At 38.4% G+C, this 15,877-nt stretch overlaps 1 protein-coding gene across 11 annotated transcripts in view; it reads right to left on the bottom strand.

The window, feature by feature from the left end:
• The window catches only part of LOC131430107 (regulating synaptic membrane exocytosis protein 2), a 1,567,561-nt gene that overhangs the window by 247,989 nt on the left and 1,303,695 nt on the right, over positions 1-15,877 (bottom strand). The window lies entirely within an intron of this gene.

Raw genomic sequence — 15,877 nt, forward strand, 5'->3', positions numbered from 1 at the left:
GCCCTGAGCTAAAATAAAATGTCTATCTCACTTTTAGGGATATTAATCACATAAATAAAATTTGCCAAAAGATGACGTTTATCATTCTGAGCAACTTTGCTGAGGATACTGTACCTCAAAAACCACGATCCTATGAGTTATCAATTAAGAGCGTGAAATTGCGCTTTTGAACCACTGTGCAGTGGTTCAAAAGCCCATTTTCACGCTCTTAATTGATAACTCATAGGATCGTGGTTTTTGAAGTACAGTATCTTCAGAAAAGTTGTTCAGAATGATAGACGCCATCTTTTGGCAAATCTTATTTATGTGATTAATCCCCCTAAAAGTGAGATAAAAATTTTATTTTAGCTCAGGGCCAACATAGGGGCTAAGTTACTTCGACAAAGTTGTTCAGAAAGTTATTTCAAACAAATTTGCTGAAGGTACTATTCCCGTAACTTCAGTGTAATTCAAGATATAATGTATTTTCTGAAAAGGGTTTCCAAAAACCAGTTTTTGTAAGAAAACATATATATTTTCAATTTATATGAGCTTTTCATGTTATGCAAAGTTTTTCATCTTTAAAAACTACACAACTTTCTCGAACATACTATGCTGCTACCATTTCAATTTAATGAAATAGAGCAATTTTTCATGTTTTTTTGCATAAAATTCTAACTTGTCTATTATCAAAAGGCGCAGGAAGGTGCAGATGAGACCACTTACATATTAAACTACTTCAAAAGAGCTTTCATACCGTGGTTGAATTACTCGTCTGCGATCGTCTGCAGGCGAGATATGTTCTTTTCAAATATCCTTGTCCTTGACATTTGCAATGATAAGGTTCATTGTATTTCAGATCAGATTTCAGTATATATTCATTACTATGGTACTTGCCACAAAATATTATTTTTTTGTGCACATTGAAGTCTATAAATTGAATAGTTTAGTAACTGTTTTTTCACGACTTTTAAAAAAGTCATCATCAAATCGAACTAAGTTATGTCATCTTCTGGTAGAGAAAAGTATTATCAAAACTTATTTTTTAATTATTTGTATTTATTTTATGATAGCTGGTTATGTTCTTAACCAGCTAAAAGACTCTTAGCATCGTTTGACAGATTCTTCTTGGACTGTTTTGGTCATTCACGAATATTTGTAACCAAAGGACCCAATGAAATTAATTACCAATTCATGGGATCCCGATTCGTAAGTGATTCCTCGCTTGTAAAATACTCCCTACATCTGTATAAAAGAAACTTCTTAATCATTATGAACAGTACAATATAGCAAGCGTTTATCGATCTCCACTTTGATTGATGATTAGAGGATATCTATCCGGAGAGCTTTTCTATAGAAAAAAAAACTTACCAAAAAATACAGAACGCAATTCGACATGATGATTACCTTTTATCAAAGTCGTTGCTTCTTATCTCACTTTCAAAAACGTCGGCCAGTTACTTTCAAAAAACCGTCTGTAATTATTACTAAACTTTTCTATTTGTAGACTTTGATGTCCATAAAAACCTTGTATTATGAGAGTTTCCATGGTAACGAATATATACTGAACTCTGATCTGATATACAATAAACTTTATCATTGCAAATGTCAAATATCTCGCCTGCAGACGATCGCAGACGAGTAATTCAACCACGGTATGAAAGCTCTTTTGAAGTAGTTTAATATGTAAGTGGTCTCATCTGCACCTTCCTGCGCCTTTTGATAATAGACAAGTTAGAATTTTGTGCAAAAAAACATGAAAAATTGCTCTATTTCATTAAACTGAAATGGTAGCAGCATAGTATGTTCGAGAAAGTTGTGTAGTTTTTAAAGATGAAAAACTTTGTATAACATGAATAACTCATATAAATTGAAAATATATATGTTTTCTTACAAAAACTGGTTTTTGGAAACCCTTTTCAGAAAATACATTATATCTTGAATTACACTGAAGTTACGGGAATAGTACCTTCAGCAAATTTGTTTGAAATAACTTTCTGAACAACTTTGTCGAAGTAACTTAGCTCCTATGTTGGCCCTGAGCTAAAATAAAATTTTTATCTTACTTTTAGGGGAATTAATCACATAAATAAAATTTGCCAAAAGATGGCGTCTATCATTCTGAACAACTTTTCTGAAGATACTGTACCTCAAAAACCACGATCCTATGAGTTATCAATTAAGAGCGTGAAATTGCGCTTTTGAACCACTGTGCTTTGGGTGTATACATCAGGTATTGCATCTGTCGGATTGAACGTTATCGTCGGGTGTAGCGAAATATGAGGTGGGCTATTTTGCATTAAACTATGGTGTTGTATGGGTCGGTATGTATTGTTGCAAAAATTTTGACGGCTATATGAAGAATTAAATGTATTCACAGATAGAAAATTATTATTGATAAGAGATTTTGAGTTGACATTTGGGTGTGTTAGATGTGGAGTGAATTCATTGTGGTCAGTGAGAGTTTGGAACAATTTCCGAAAACAATATCGACCTGATGACTACGCGAATAATGAAATGAACCTAGTGAATTGAATTTTCTCCGGGAGGCACGATAAAAAAGTGGTTTGCTTCTGGTCTAAGAATCAAAGCACTTTTTTTTTAAATTTTTTGCGTTGGGCGCCAATTGTTACGTGACGTTTTGTATCACACTACTGGTGGCTGCTTTTCAGCACCGGACCACCAGTTCAGGGTCGTTTATCTTCTTGGTCACCGGAGAAATTTCACTTCACTATTTTATTGGGCGGACTTTCTTCCCAACCTGTGGTCACTGAGTAAATCGTTTATTCGGCGGAAACAGAATTAAACAAAAAAACTAAACAAAATGGACGACACAGCTTGTATAGAAAAAGACCGTACAATTGAAATTTTTAAATTCTATATATTTTTAGCGCACGACAAAAAAACTTAAAGGCAAAATGGTTCACTTTTTACTTGCGCTTTTATTTTGTAGAAAACTTAGCTTCGACGCTCCGTTGCGGCCGTGATGCTTGTTGGTCGACTTGGTGAACTCTGCTGACGACGACGGACGGGGTGGCACGGACTTCGAGGCGGTGGAACAGCAACTCGTCTCCAGATGAAGCAGCAACTCGGCCTATCTGTATCGGAGGCCTTCGTTTCGCGTGAGGAAGACCCAGTGAGTGGTACTGTGCACTATTAACCGATCGCGAGTGTCTGACGTATGATCGAGTGGGACATTTAACTTATTGGTCTTTGGGCTTTCCCCGGTTTTTCACAACGGTGGCGTCCTCAACGCCTGCCAAACACAATTTTTTCTTGCCCTTCACTGACCGGGAATGCACTCACGTCGTGCTAGCACTATTTTTAGTAAAACCGGGGAATAAAAAAACGATCCTACCGCACTTGCCCCACTCGATTACCGTGATCGAAACAAACGTTCGTGCGAATCTTCGACACGGATAACTACGGAGATCCCTTTTGGGATCGATTTGGATTTTGGATTTCGGTTCAAAGAAACGGATTGTCACTTTTGGCGGGTGACACGCTGCTGCTGTCTTCACTTCACTGGGTCAGAATCTACTAGTCCTCCGCAAAGGTTTTCCCGCAGATTTTATCTGCTTGGGGTCCGTTTTCCATCTCATACCCACCGCCACCCTCAAAGCATGCCACCCCGCATATTATGTTGCGATGATGACGATGATGACGACGATGACAGTGTGCGAACAGATGACGGTTACAATATTTTATCGTTTTATTATGGTTGGTGTATCATGAACTGTGTATTTGAATTTTAGTACTTTTATAAGTTTATTTGCTATTTTGTTTCCTTTTGCCGAAATAATCATAATTTATTAAATTAATTTGTATAAAGGAATATATGAACTTACGATTGTAAATAAATTAATAATATAAATAAATAAATAGTGTAAATAAAAGATTGTAAATATATAAATAAACAATAAATAAATGTAAATAAATAAATAATAAATAGAATAAATAAATAATAAATAGGATAAATAATTAATAAATAAATAAATGGAAATAAATAAATAAATCAACAAAATCCTACTTTTGACACCAACCTTTGCTATTGAGCAGAACTTAATCGTGACTCAAACATGTAAACACGGAGTATGAACGCGATTGACGTTTAAATTCTACTCAGAGATTTACTGACAATGAAATAAACAAAAATATACAATATTTGAAAAATATATACAAGCTGGACTCAGTGACCAAAGGAAGAACATTGTGACCAAAGAATAACAGGTCACATTGTTCAAATCTCATCTCAGTCAACTCACGTTCCTCGAAATTGTCTGAAAACGCTTCTCTCCAGATCTTGTGTCGCTGAACTTCCAAGCAACTTGCAGTGTTTTGGTCTCAATGCTGCAAATGTACTAAATCCAATATTCCTATCTGGAAATTCCTCCTTACAACTCAAATGAATTTCTTTAAATGATGAATAAAGCAATCGGGATCAAGAGATTGCGTCACAGTCAAAATGAATGGTAAGTGTGAACGCATACAACTTACCATTCATTTTGACTGTGACGCAATCTCTTGATCCCGGTATTACTCTACTGACGTCATCACTGTTGAAATATTGAAGCACCTCGTTTTCTATCGTTTCGTTCCTGCTGCGTCCCGTTTGTTTCATGGCTTTTTTTCGTCCGTTGATTCTCTTTCCTCCGACACAATGTATTTGTTCGCCTTGAATTGAGTGGCTATTTTCTCTTTTGACTACGAGTTTGGCAAGACTGACAACAAATGCACTTTTGCATTCCTAGTGCAATCAGGCTTAGCAAACTGCTCTATCATTTTAGTAATCTCCCGAATATTTGCTTTTTTATACCTCTTGAAATATCCACATATTTTTCTCGAGGATAATTAACATCCCGGGTTTTCTTCGTTGATATCGGATACACGTTGATTCCTGCGATGGCCTTGTTGAAGAGTTTAATGTTGTGTGATCTTGAATACTCCACCGCGACTGATGCTTCAGAAGATGCTGAGTTGATTGAAGCTGCTGAAGGTACTTCCTCTAAATCGTATTGCGATGTGGATGGTTGTGGTTCCGTTGTTAACTGCCCTTCTGTTTCCGACGTATGACTTTCCTTATAAGCCCGCCTACGACAGTGATCACAAATGCTTAACGTGGTATTCAATTTAACATTGCACTTTTGAGCTTCTAGTTTTCCAATTATGGTTTCTGGTAATTGGAAAATTTTCCGTAACACACAAAACCAGGAAAAGGTTTACAACACTTTGGTAAAACCATATTGTAGTATTGTAACTGGTTCGAAAGAGATTTGTTATAAACTGATATCTGTTCTACAATGCATAGCTATTTATATGTGAAACAGGTAGAATTTAAATAAGCAAATCGCCGGTACGTACGTTGGTTGTAAACAGTAAGTAGTCAACTGGCACACCTCTTTGATTCTACATGTGTTTATTCGTTTCGACGTAGTTACTTTAGTTCTGCTGTTTAAATAGTTATCTTTTAACGAGAAATTGAAATTTCTAATATATCTGTAAATTGTTTTAGCTGTAACTTCTTCATTTTTCAAAATCCACGGATGGGGTAACCATCAATCTGTAAGATTTAATAAGAGCATTAAAAAAAATTATCAAATTTCCGGAATCGAAAAAAATTTGATGCCAAAAATCTAAGAATTGTATGAAACGTCGAGATTTAGTGTCATCTCGAAAAAATTGTTTTTTAAAGAAATCGACTTTCTGAGACTTAGAAAAAATATCATAAGTCCCAGAAAGTCGATTTAAAAAAAAACTACAAGGATCAGCCCTATTAGGTTGTTCGAGCCATTGATGTGGAACAAGGCAACCAAAATTTCTAATGATCTACAATCAGACATTTCAATCAATCGTCACACTTTTGAATTCGCAAATGCATGAGAGTCTTCTTAGATTGAAATTTATTAGGAACCAAAACCGATCACGCGAACCCAGAATATAGACTTTATTTGTCGTGATTTATATTTGTTTTGTAGCCGACAAAATTAAACCAATAGCCCAAATGTATGCAATTATATGTTTGTTCACGATACGGATATCGATATTTAAGCTTGCGATACGGATATCGATATTTAAGCTTCTCTTCGCCAAACTTGTGTTCAGGTTTTGTTTGCAAGCAGTTATTTTTATAGCGTTTCTCTACCATTACAACCATTCTGCGATTTTGGTTGAAGCGAGTTTCTTATTATCAATCGAGTTCATCTTATATAAATTAGAAATTAGTCTTATGCACTCAAAATTTACCCTGGGGTAGTTGTCAATTTCTCAGGCGAAACGACATAACATGGGATTTCATCCGAACTTGCATGACACAAGCATACCAATTAAAGCTTCAAATCGTTTTATGGCACTTTTTGTCTTGCCTTATATTTATAGATTCGCGTGTTTCCAGCAGCTGCGCTTTAGTATCGATTGACCAATCAGAGCGATGCTTTCCCTTTGATATATTACTTACTCTTTCAAAACTGTCGACTATGGCAGGGAAATCCAGTATGCCGGAGATTTTTTGCAGACAAAATAGGACACTGCTAGCTAGTAATCAACATTTCAATGATATACAATTAAAAATACATGGCTATGAACATTCAAATCAATACGTAGAAATATTTCCAATCAAATGGTGACATAATATTAATAATTTATATAAAATTGACTGAGCTGTAATTGTTCAAAACCTGACCAAATTTCTACGTGTATTTTTCTTGAGTTTCTAGTTTGCACGCCTATATAGAAAACAAAAATGTGTTCCACGTTAAAAACATTATTTTTGAGATAGCACTAAATCTCGACGTTTCATACAATTTTAAGATTTTTGATATCAAAAAAATTTTCATTTCGGAAATGAAAGGGGTGCTATGGTGCTTTTTCAAGATCGAACATTTTCAAACTTTTATCGCTGGGCAGCACCCCTTACCCATGTACGATTTAGCTCAAATTTTACATGAGGACTTTTTTCGAGGTGCTCAAACTTTTGAACAATAGCGCTTTACGAAATTAGAGGTGATCCAAAAATATTGGCACCCTTATTTACAATTATCAAATTTTGGAAATCCCAAAAAAAAACTTAATGCCAAAACTCTTAGAATTGCATGAAATGTCGAGATTTAGTGTAATCTCGAGATAGACGACGTGATCACCGATCCGAGTCTACTCAAAAATGTTAAGATACTGGACTGCAAACAATTCGTTCAGTATCGACCGCTGAGGATGGGACTAAGTCCTATATCTCATCAGACTCGTATCGGGTGACTTTCGCTGACTGGACTTTGCCTAATTACGTCCTCCTGGACCAATTTGGTTTACCTGTTCGCCTTTTTGTCCTGCAGGTTATGAACTGCACCAATTGCAAACAATTGGGACATACAGCATCTCATTGTTGCAATAAATCCCGGTATAAAAAGTGTGGAGGGAGTCATGCGGATAACTCCTGCAGTGGAGATATTCAAAAGTGTTTCTACTTTAAGGAGGACATGCCCCGCGTACAAACTGCGCAATGACTAGATTAGGCGTTCATTCCAAGCATTTTTTTTTGTTTCAATTATAGAGGCTTTAACATCTTAGGTCATTCGCCTCTTCGGACCAGAAAATCTTTCTGACCCTATGTGCGGGGTTGGGAATCGAACCCAGGCGGGCTGCGTGAAAGGCATCGACTATCCCATCACGCTACACCCGTCCCCCATTCCAAGCATTTCTTTGCGGAAATGTTGAAGAGTACTAAGCCTGCAGTAAATCTTTTCGCTTGTTGGTCAACTGACGAGAGCGATGCTGATAATCCCCTTGAAGGTACATCTTTGGCGGTCCCTCATAGTTTCAGAAAGATTATAAATAAATCTTCTTGTTAGCTCCCTAGTAAGGGTTCGATGGTGTCTTCTGGTGAGTCTCAAAAATTTATAACAACTGGAAATGATGGGAAAAACCGGAAAAAAAGCTCCCTGTCTTTTGAAATTAAATTCCGTGCAAGAATTTCCACCACTTCCTGGGACTTCAAAACCCTCGAAAGTCCCTAAAGATCAATCAGAAAATTTACCGAATACTGGGTTTGTTAAATTCTCTGATATCGTGGACTGGATCATCACTGCCTACAATATTTCAGAACCTCTTAAAAGTCTATTAATGGCTTCCATTCATACAGGGTCCGCCATGTAACTTTTTCTTAAACATGCAATAAATCACAAACGGTTCATCCGATTTCAAAATTTATTTTTTCATATTAAAGTACAATCCTTCCGGTTAATTGTGGAATATAATTTCATTCGAATGGCTGCCTTGGCTGGCCTTGCAGTACGCCATACGGTCTGTCCAGTTTTTTAGTACATTTCCGATTGTATGCAGCTTTATTTCAGATATGGCTGCACGAATGTTGACCTTCAAGGCTTGGACGACATCCGAATTTTGACTGATAATTGGATCTACGAAGACTGTGCGCAGAAGATCGATCGTAACTTTGGCTGTGTGGCACAGAGCGCTGTCTTGTTGGAACCAAATGGTGTCCAAGTCGTCCTCTTCAAGTAACGGGAAGAACCAATCGCTAATCATAGCGCGGTAGTGCTCGTCATTGACCGTGACGGCGGCTCCTGCCTCATTTTCGAAGAAAAATTGCCCATTGATGCCGCCAGACCAAAATCCGCACCAAACCGTCACTCTCTGAAGATGCATCGGCTTCTCCATGATAACGTGCGGGTTTTCCGTCCACTAGTTGCGATAATTTTGCTTATCAACATACCCGCTGAGATGAAAATGTGCCTCATCCGAGAAGATGATTTTTTTGGCACACATTCCGCAACATTACCATGATTTTCAAAGTAAAACTGTACTATTTTCACGCGTTCCTCAAGCGTATACACAACCATTTTCGTTCAGCGGGAGGATAAAACTAAGTTTCTGTCAAATCAAAAGTGACATTAAGGTTACCAATGCTGAAATAGCCGCTAGTTAAAAAAAATGTCAGATGGCGGACCCCGTATAGTTACAACATTTTTGAAGCAGTTGACTGCAAAATGGTCCCATTGATACCAGGTATTGAAATTGTTGCTTGTCATTATACAATCAAATGCAAGAACCTTTGCATTGCTTCCATCTATATTCCCCCAAGAGCCTTGGTTGGGCATCGGCGGCTCAGTGCTAATAGAGCTCCTTCCCGCACCGACATTTATTTTATTCGACTTAAACTCGCACGGTACGGGAGGAGGCTGTCTTTACGACGATTACAGCTATCAGCTATGATCCAAGATATTCGCGACAATTTCAATATGAATATCTTGAATACGGGAGAAAAGAATCGGATCCCTGCACCACCAGCAAGACCAAGTGCGCTGGATTTATCCCTTTGCTCGACATCGCTACGGTTGGATTGCAAGTGGAAAGTGATCCCTGATCTCACGGTAGCGATCATCTACCTATCGTTATTTCAATCATCTGCGGATTAGGACCATCGGAAACAATCAATGTTTTGTAAGACCTCACACGAAATATTGATTGTAAATGCTACGCAAATTTGATATCTGAGAAACTGGAAACAACACAAAAACTTCCTCCTGAGGAAGAGTACTCGTTTTTGGCTGGCTTGATTCTCGACTCCGCGATTCAAGCTCAGACGAAACGTGTACCCGGCGCGAAAACTAACATCCGTCGTTTCAATCCGTGGTGGGACAAAGAGTGCTCATCACTAAACGCGAAAAAAATCTCAGCGTTCAAACAGTGTAGTTCTAATGGAACACCTGGTTATTATCGTTATTACGCGACGTAAGACTCGCAAACGAAGAACTTAATTAAAGCAAAAAAAGTACGGGTGTGTAATGTCAGAGACATAACTGGATGTCGTGAATACGAATAAAACTGACACGATTTCTTTACATTGCCATATTCTAATCGATAGTTGATATATTCTGTGAATTGCGAAATTTTCCCCTTTTTTCACTACTAAAATTTTCAACGATTTTTGACGTCGATTATTTCATTTCGGATTTACATATTTCATTGCAAGAAACTATCAAGATGCTGTACAAGATTCATTCTGCCTTTTAGAAGGACCAAATTGTGGAATTCTCTACACGGGCAAAATTTCGATTCTAGAAATGAGCAAAACGAGTCATGATTTGGGGAAAACAATATACGAGGTCTGTTCAAAAAGTTCCCGGAATTTTTTAATTGCGCGCGTCTGGAGAGTCCGGCGGTCAAATTTTTTTTATTGTGTTGGTACATATGTCCCTAATGTATGGTGAAATTTTCAGCTGTATTCATTGTTTACATTCTGTCTTGTAGCGGCTGGTGTAGACGTGTTTTTTTTTGAGTTTTTTTTAAACACTCAAACGAACTGCATGAGAAAACACGAGTGAATCAAGCCTCTTACAATGAAACTCTTTGTCTAATTCTTGCAAAAAAAATCGTCTTATTCATAATATTTGGGTGCATCAATGCTTGTGTTGTTATATCTATGCAACAAATTAATCAAAGTGGTTGAACAAGATATTTTTCTGATTTTCGTTCGATGGTGTTCCAAATTCACAATCGAAATATTATTCTAGCAACACCGATCACATCAAATGTGTAAGAATACATTCGAACAAAATGTAACATTGATGTTTGTCTAATGAAAAGTGTTGCCGTGCCTAGTCTCTTATGATGTCAATTTTCGGTTCATTATCTTTATTTTTATGTTATGTTGGTAAAACAACACGATTATTAAATAGCATGCTTCAGGATCAAGTAAACATTTTCACTAGGTCTTGCTTTTCAATGTCTGCGTTTTGTTTTACCATTAATCTATCACATCACTTGAGGCAGAGGGCTCAAAGTGATATCAGGGTAGAAAGTTAGAGTTACGAGCTTTGAAAGAAATGCATTCTTCAAGTAACGCATTTTCGAACCATGATTAATTTTCGTGGGAGAAAAGATATTGCTCATGATTTCATGATACGTTAAAATGATTGGTTTCATGATTTTCTAATCATAACAGCAGTAACGGAATTGTTTCCGTGCGTACGATATTTAGCACAGTTTATTTACAGGATTCATTTCTGCCTTTCAGAAGTGTCAAATTGTGGAATTCTCTACGATATTTAGCACAGTTCGGAACATTTATTTCGAACGATTATCGCACAGCGAAAAGTGCACGAAGCAAATCAAATTATTCTTGCTTGAATTGAAACTAGCTTTGCATACAAACCGACACATTCGCTCGCAGTGCCAAATGATGCGAAACTGGTTTAATGCGTCTTCTCGCCTTGACGACCGGAAGGCAAATGAGAAGTAAGGAGTGTATCGGAAATAAGCTATCCACATACATTTGTTTTGTATGCATGTATTTGTGTTGGTTTCTTATGCTTAGATCACGTTTGGCTGTCAGCTTTCGTTTGTTTACTTGTTTGTGCGGTTGAAATTGAAAAAGAAGTGAAATTAAGGTTCTGGACACATGTGAGAAGGGTATTACTATGCGGAAATTGGCGAAGCGGTTTGGAATTTATCATGTCAGTGTTAAAACCATCATTAATAAGTTTGGGGAACACTATTCTTTGGATGAGCTATTAGGAAGAGGTAGAAAACTCTGTTCTTCCTACCTGAAACTGGACCAGAAAATGGTATCTCTAATCATGAAGAAAAAATCAATGTCAATACGTGATTCGGCCAAAAAAACAGAAACGAATGTCGGAATGGTTCAGCGTATCGAGAGGCGAAATCACCTGAAGACCTACAAGAAGCAGAAAATCTCGAAACAAAGTGTAGAACAGAAGAAGCGAGCAGCAACAAGGGCCCGGAAATTGTATTCGCGTTTTTTTGCAGTGTCCGGACGCATGCGTTTTGATGGACGATAAGACTAAGTAAAGGAAGACTCAAAAACCCTTTCCAGGTCCACAATACTTTACTGTCGTCGTTGGGGAGGATGTGACCGATGCGGACAGGTCGATTCAAGTGGAGAAATTTGGTCGAAAGCTACTGGTATGGCAAGCAATATGTTCCTGTGTTTTAAAGTCAACCATTTTTTACACTATCTGAACTATAAATGCAGAAATCTATCGATCTGAGTGTCTCCAGAAGAGATTGCTGCCTTTATATAAGAAGCATAGTACACCTCCACTGTTTTGGCCGGATTTAGCGTCGGCTCACTATGCCAAAACCCTTCTCAATAGGCTTGCGGAAAAGGAAAAGCTTGAGAAAAATATCAATCTACCAAATTGCCCTCATTTTCGACCCATCGAACGTTACTGGGCAATCGTGAAGAGGGTCTTCAAGAAGGCTGGTAAGGCCGCTGGAAACATGAAGGAGTTGAAAAAAATGGGCTCAAACGTTCGAAAAATGCGATGCAAAATTTGTCTGGAACTTGATGAAGAGCGTTCGATCAAAAGTTCAAAAATTCGTGAAGGAATAACTATGATATGTACCTGACTACCTCAAAATCGTCGTCCTTGCGCGAAAAACACAAGCGAAACTAAAGAGTTTTCCGCGTTGTTTTCAAATTTTGAGAAAACTTAATTTTTGAGTTGTTTGTGGTTATCTCACACTGTTCAAAACATTATCCTAAATTCCTGATCATATTTTTGATGAAATAGTGAAAGAATTATGTTGCTACCATTGATACAAGTCGAGATATTCACGATTGAGTTCTGCCCATTCTTCCATATGGCTAATTTTGAAAAGGCGCCCCATAGTACAGTAAGTCGTATTCACGACAAAACGCGGCTACTGGCGCCGGTTTGTTGACGGATTAAAAAAAGAAACATCGATGAGCACTCTTTGGAACACAGCCCGACGAATGCGCAACAAAAACACCACGAACGAAAGCGAGGAATATTTTAACCGCTGGATATTAGATTTCGCTAAAAAAGTATGCCCAGACTCTGCTCCGGATCAGAGGATCTCCCGCACCGCGACGTCAATTAATTGTCGTGTGACCTTTGGGGTTAGACAAAATCAAATTTAACTTATTGGAAAATTTGCCTTACTCTGCCAAAATACGTTTATTGAAATTATTTAATAAGCTTCTTGAGGACGATATTGTACCACATGACTGGAGACAAGTCAAAGTTACTGCCATTCAAAAACCAGACAACCCAGCCTCCGATCACAATTTGTATCGGCCGATTGCTATGCTTTCCTGTATCCGGAAATCATTCGAAAAAATGATTATGTTTCGTCTGGACAATTGAGTCGATACTAATGGCTTACTTTCAGATACTCATTTCGGCTTCCGCAGAGACAAGGGAACGAACGATTGCCTTGCGTTGCTCTCAACCGAAATTCAATTGCATTTGCTCGTAAAGAACAAATGGGGTCAGTTTTCTTAAACATCAAGGGGGCTTTTGACTCCGTTTCCATGAACATCCTATCCGAGAAATCGCATCAGTTTGGTCTTTCACCATTTTTGAATAACTTTTTGTATAATCTATTGTCCAAGAAATACATGGTGATTTGTTGACAATACGATTCAGTTACATGGGTCTTCCCCAAGGCTCATGCTTAAGCCCCCTTGTATACAACTTTTAGGTACACAATATTAATGAATGTATACACACATCTTTCACGCTAAGACAACTTGCCGACGACAGCGTTGTGTCTATTATAGTACTCAAAGCTGCAGATCTCCAAGGACCATTACACGATACCCTCGACAACTTGTCGACATGGGCTCATCAAATGGGTATCGAGTTTTCTACGGAGTAAACTAAGCTGGTGGTATTTTCAAGGAAGCGAGAACCAGCATATATACAGCTTCAACTAGGGAGTGGAACCATAACTCAGAGCTTCACGTTTGAATATCTCAGGGTCTGGTTCGACTCCAAAGGCATCTGGGGATATCACATTAGGTACATTAAACAAAAATGCCAACAGAGTATCAAATTTCTTCGCGGGTGTCTTACCGTTGAAAACTCGATTCTGGTATTTCTCATATCGATTGCTTATACGATGCGATATCTTGAATTCGATGGTGGTTAAAAATTTCGAAAAGCTTGTCGAGCTCAATTTTCGGACCCGTTTTATGTCTTTGTATTTTGATTATATGGATCAGAATATTAATCCTTCTTAGTTTGTTTCCAACCGTGCTCATTTATTGGACACTTCTGATTCTAATGTGTTTCTCGACACTTCCATAAAAGAAGAGATTCGTGGAATTCCGGATCCCATGCGCCCTCAAGTGGCCCCTAGTATCTTTCATAATAAATTTAGAACAGTCAATTGTGAAAATTTGTTTCACACTGACGGATCAAACATCAACAGGTTCACAGGCTTTGCAACTTCAATCATAACATCACCGCTTCTTACAAACTCAGTGATGCGGCTTCAGCTTACGTCGTAGACATAGTTGGTATTCAGTACACCCTCGAGATCATTGAAACCTTGCCAAAGACCATTACTTCATTGTCACGGACAGTCTAAGCTCAATAGAAGGTCTTCGGTCAATGAAGCCAGGAAATTATCCCCCATATTCCTTGGGGGAAAATACGGCAACCTTTGAAAACTTTATCTGAACGTTCTTATTCAATATCGTTAGTCTGGGTCCCTTCGCATTGTTCTATTCCGGGAAATGGAAAGGCAGACCCATTGGTTAAGGCGAGCGCATTAGAAAGTGACATTTATGACAGACCAATCGGCTTCAATGAATTTTCCAGTATCTCTTGTCAGAAAACTCTCGAAAGTTGGCATACTTCATGGAGCAATGACGAACTGGGATGATGGCTACATTCCATTATCCCTAGGGTATCGACGAAACCGTGGTTCACGGGTCGCGATTTCATTCGTGTTATGTCGCGGCTCATGTCAAATCACTAAACTTTCAACGCACATCTTCGGCTCGCGGAGAGCGGTCTCTGCACCTGTGGCGACGGTTATCAGGACATCGAGCAGGTCATGTGGTCGTGCGTAGAGTATCGTGACGCCAGGTTGAAGCTGTTGGAATCCCTTAGGGTCCGAGATAGACCGCCTGTGGTTCCGGTTCGGGATGTGTTGGCGATAGTTCATATATGCTTCTTATATACTATTTCCTTAAACACATTAATATCCAAGTGTAATCTGTTATATCTCACTCAGAAAGTATAATCTCCACCTACAGGTTCGACACTAATATCCGCCCGACTCTCTCGTCCCCCGTCCCTGTTCACCATCTTCATTGGAACTAACAAGATCTTTTTTTTTTTGTCACTAACTTTTTCGTTCCCCCTTCCTTCGTCTCTTCATATCTCGATGGCAACTAATTAGGTCTCTGTAGTTTTCAGACATTTTGTTTCCATACCCCCTTTTTACTTCACTTTCCACAATATTACTCTCTTCACATTCTCTTTCGTAACATTGCCATAACCGCCCACGGAAGACCACTCCAGTCGATGACTAGTATGCGGGCCACCCGCCGGGCCATCGTAGCCTGAGAGTGTTTCCTGCGGACCCACACGAACCGAAGGAAGCGGCCACGCCATTTAAGTCTCATGCAATATTCAATTCACCGACCGTTGCCGATCGCCAGCTAAAAGCTGGATTCTCGAAAATCCGAGACGACATAATCTAATAATACTATTCTGAACTTTCTTTCCGTTTCGCCTTCGGCTCGTCAGTGCTTAAAGCAGTTCAAATTGAACTGCCATTTCCGCCAAAGCTTACACTACTTATGTAAAACTTTTTGGATACTGCACCGAGGTGTAATATCCTTTCTGACGTCCCGGGCGTCAACGAATGACGACTGGCTACTGGTCACCGCAGAGTTTGAACATTTAGCGGTTTTTTTGGTTTGTGCAAGAAGCACAAATTTTGTTTCCACTCTCTTTGCGATTTGAAACAAAATATGTGTTATTTTTGACAAACCAAAAAAAATCCAAAATGTTCATACTATTCTGGTTTTAATTTAGTCGTTGATTAAGATAAGGAAATACCTTTGGTATCTTAGAGCTTGAGCAGTGTGCCTAAAAATATATGA

This window comes from Malaya genurostris, chromosome 2, assembly GCF_030247185.1.
Source record: "Malaya genurostris strain Urasoe2022 chromosome 2, Malgen_1.1, whole genome shotgun sequence".
Lineage (NCBI taxonomy): Eukaryota > Metazoa > Arthropoda > Insecta > Diptera > Culicidae > Malaya > Malaya genurostris.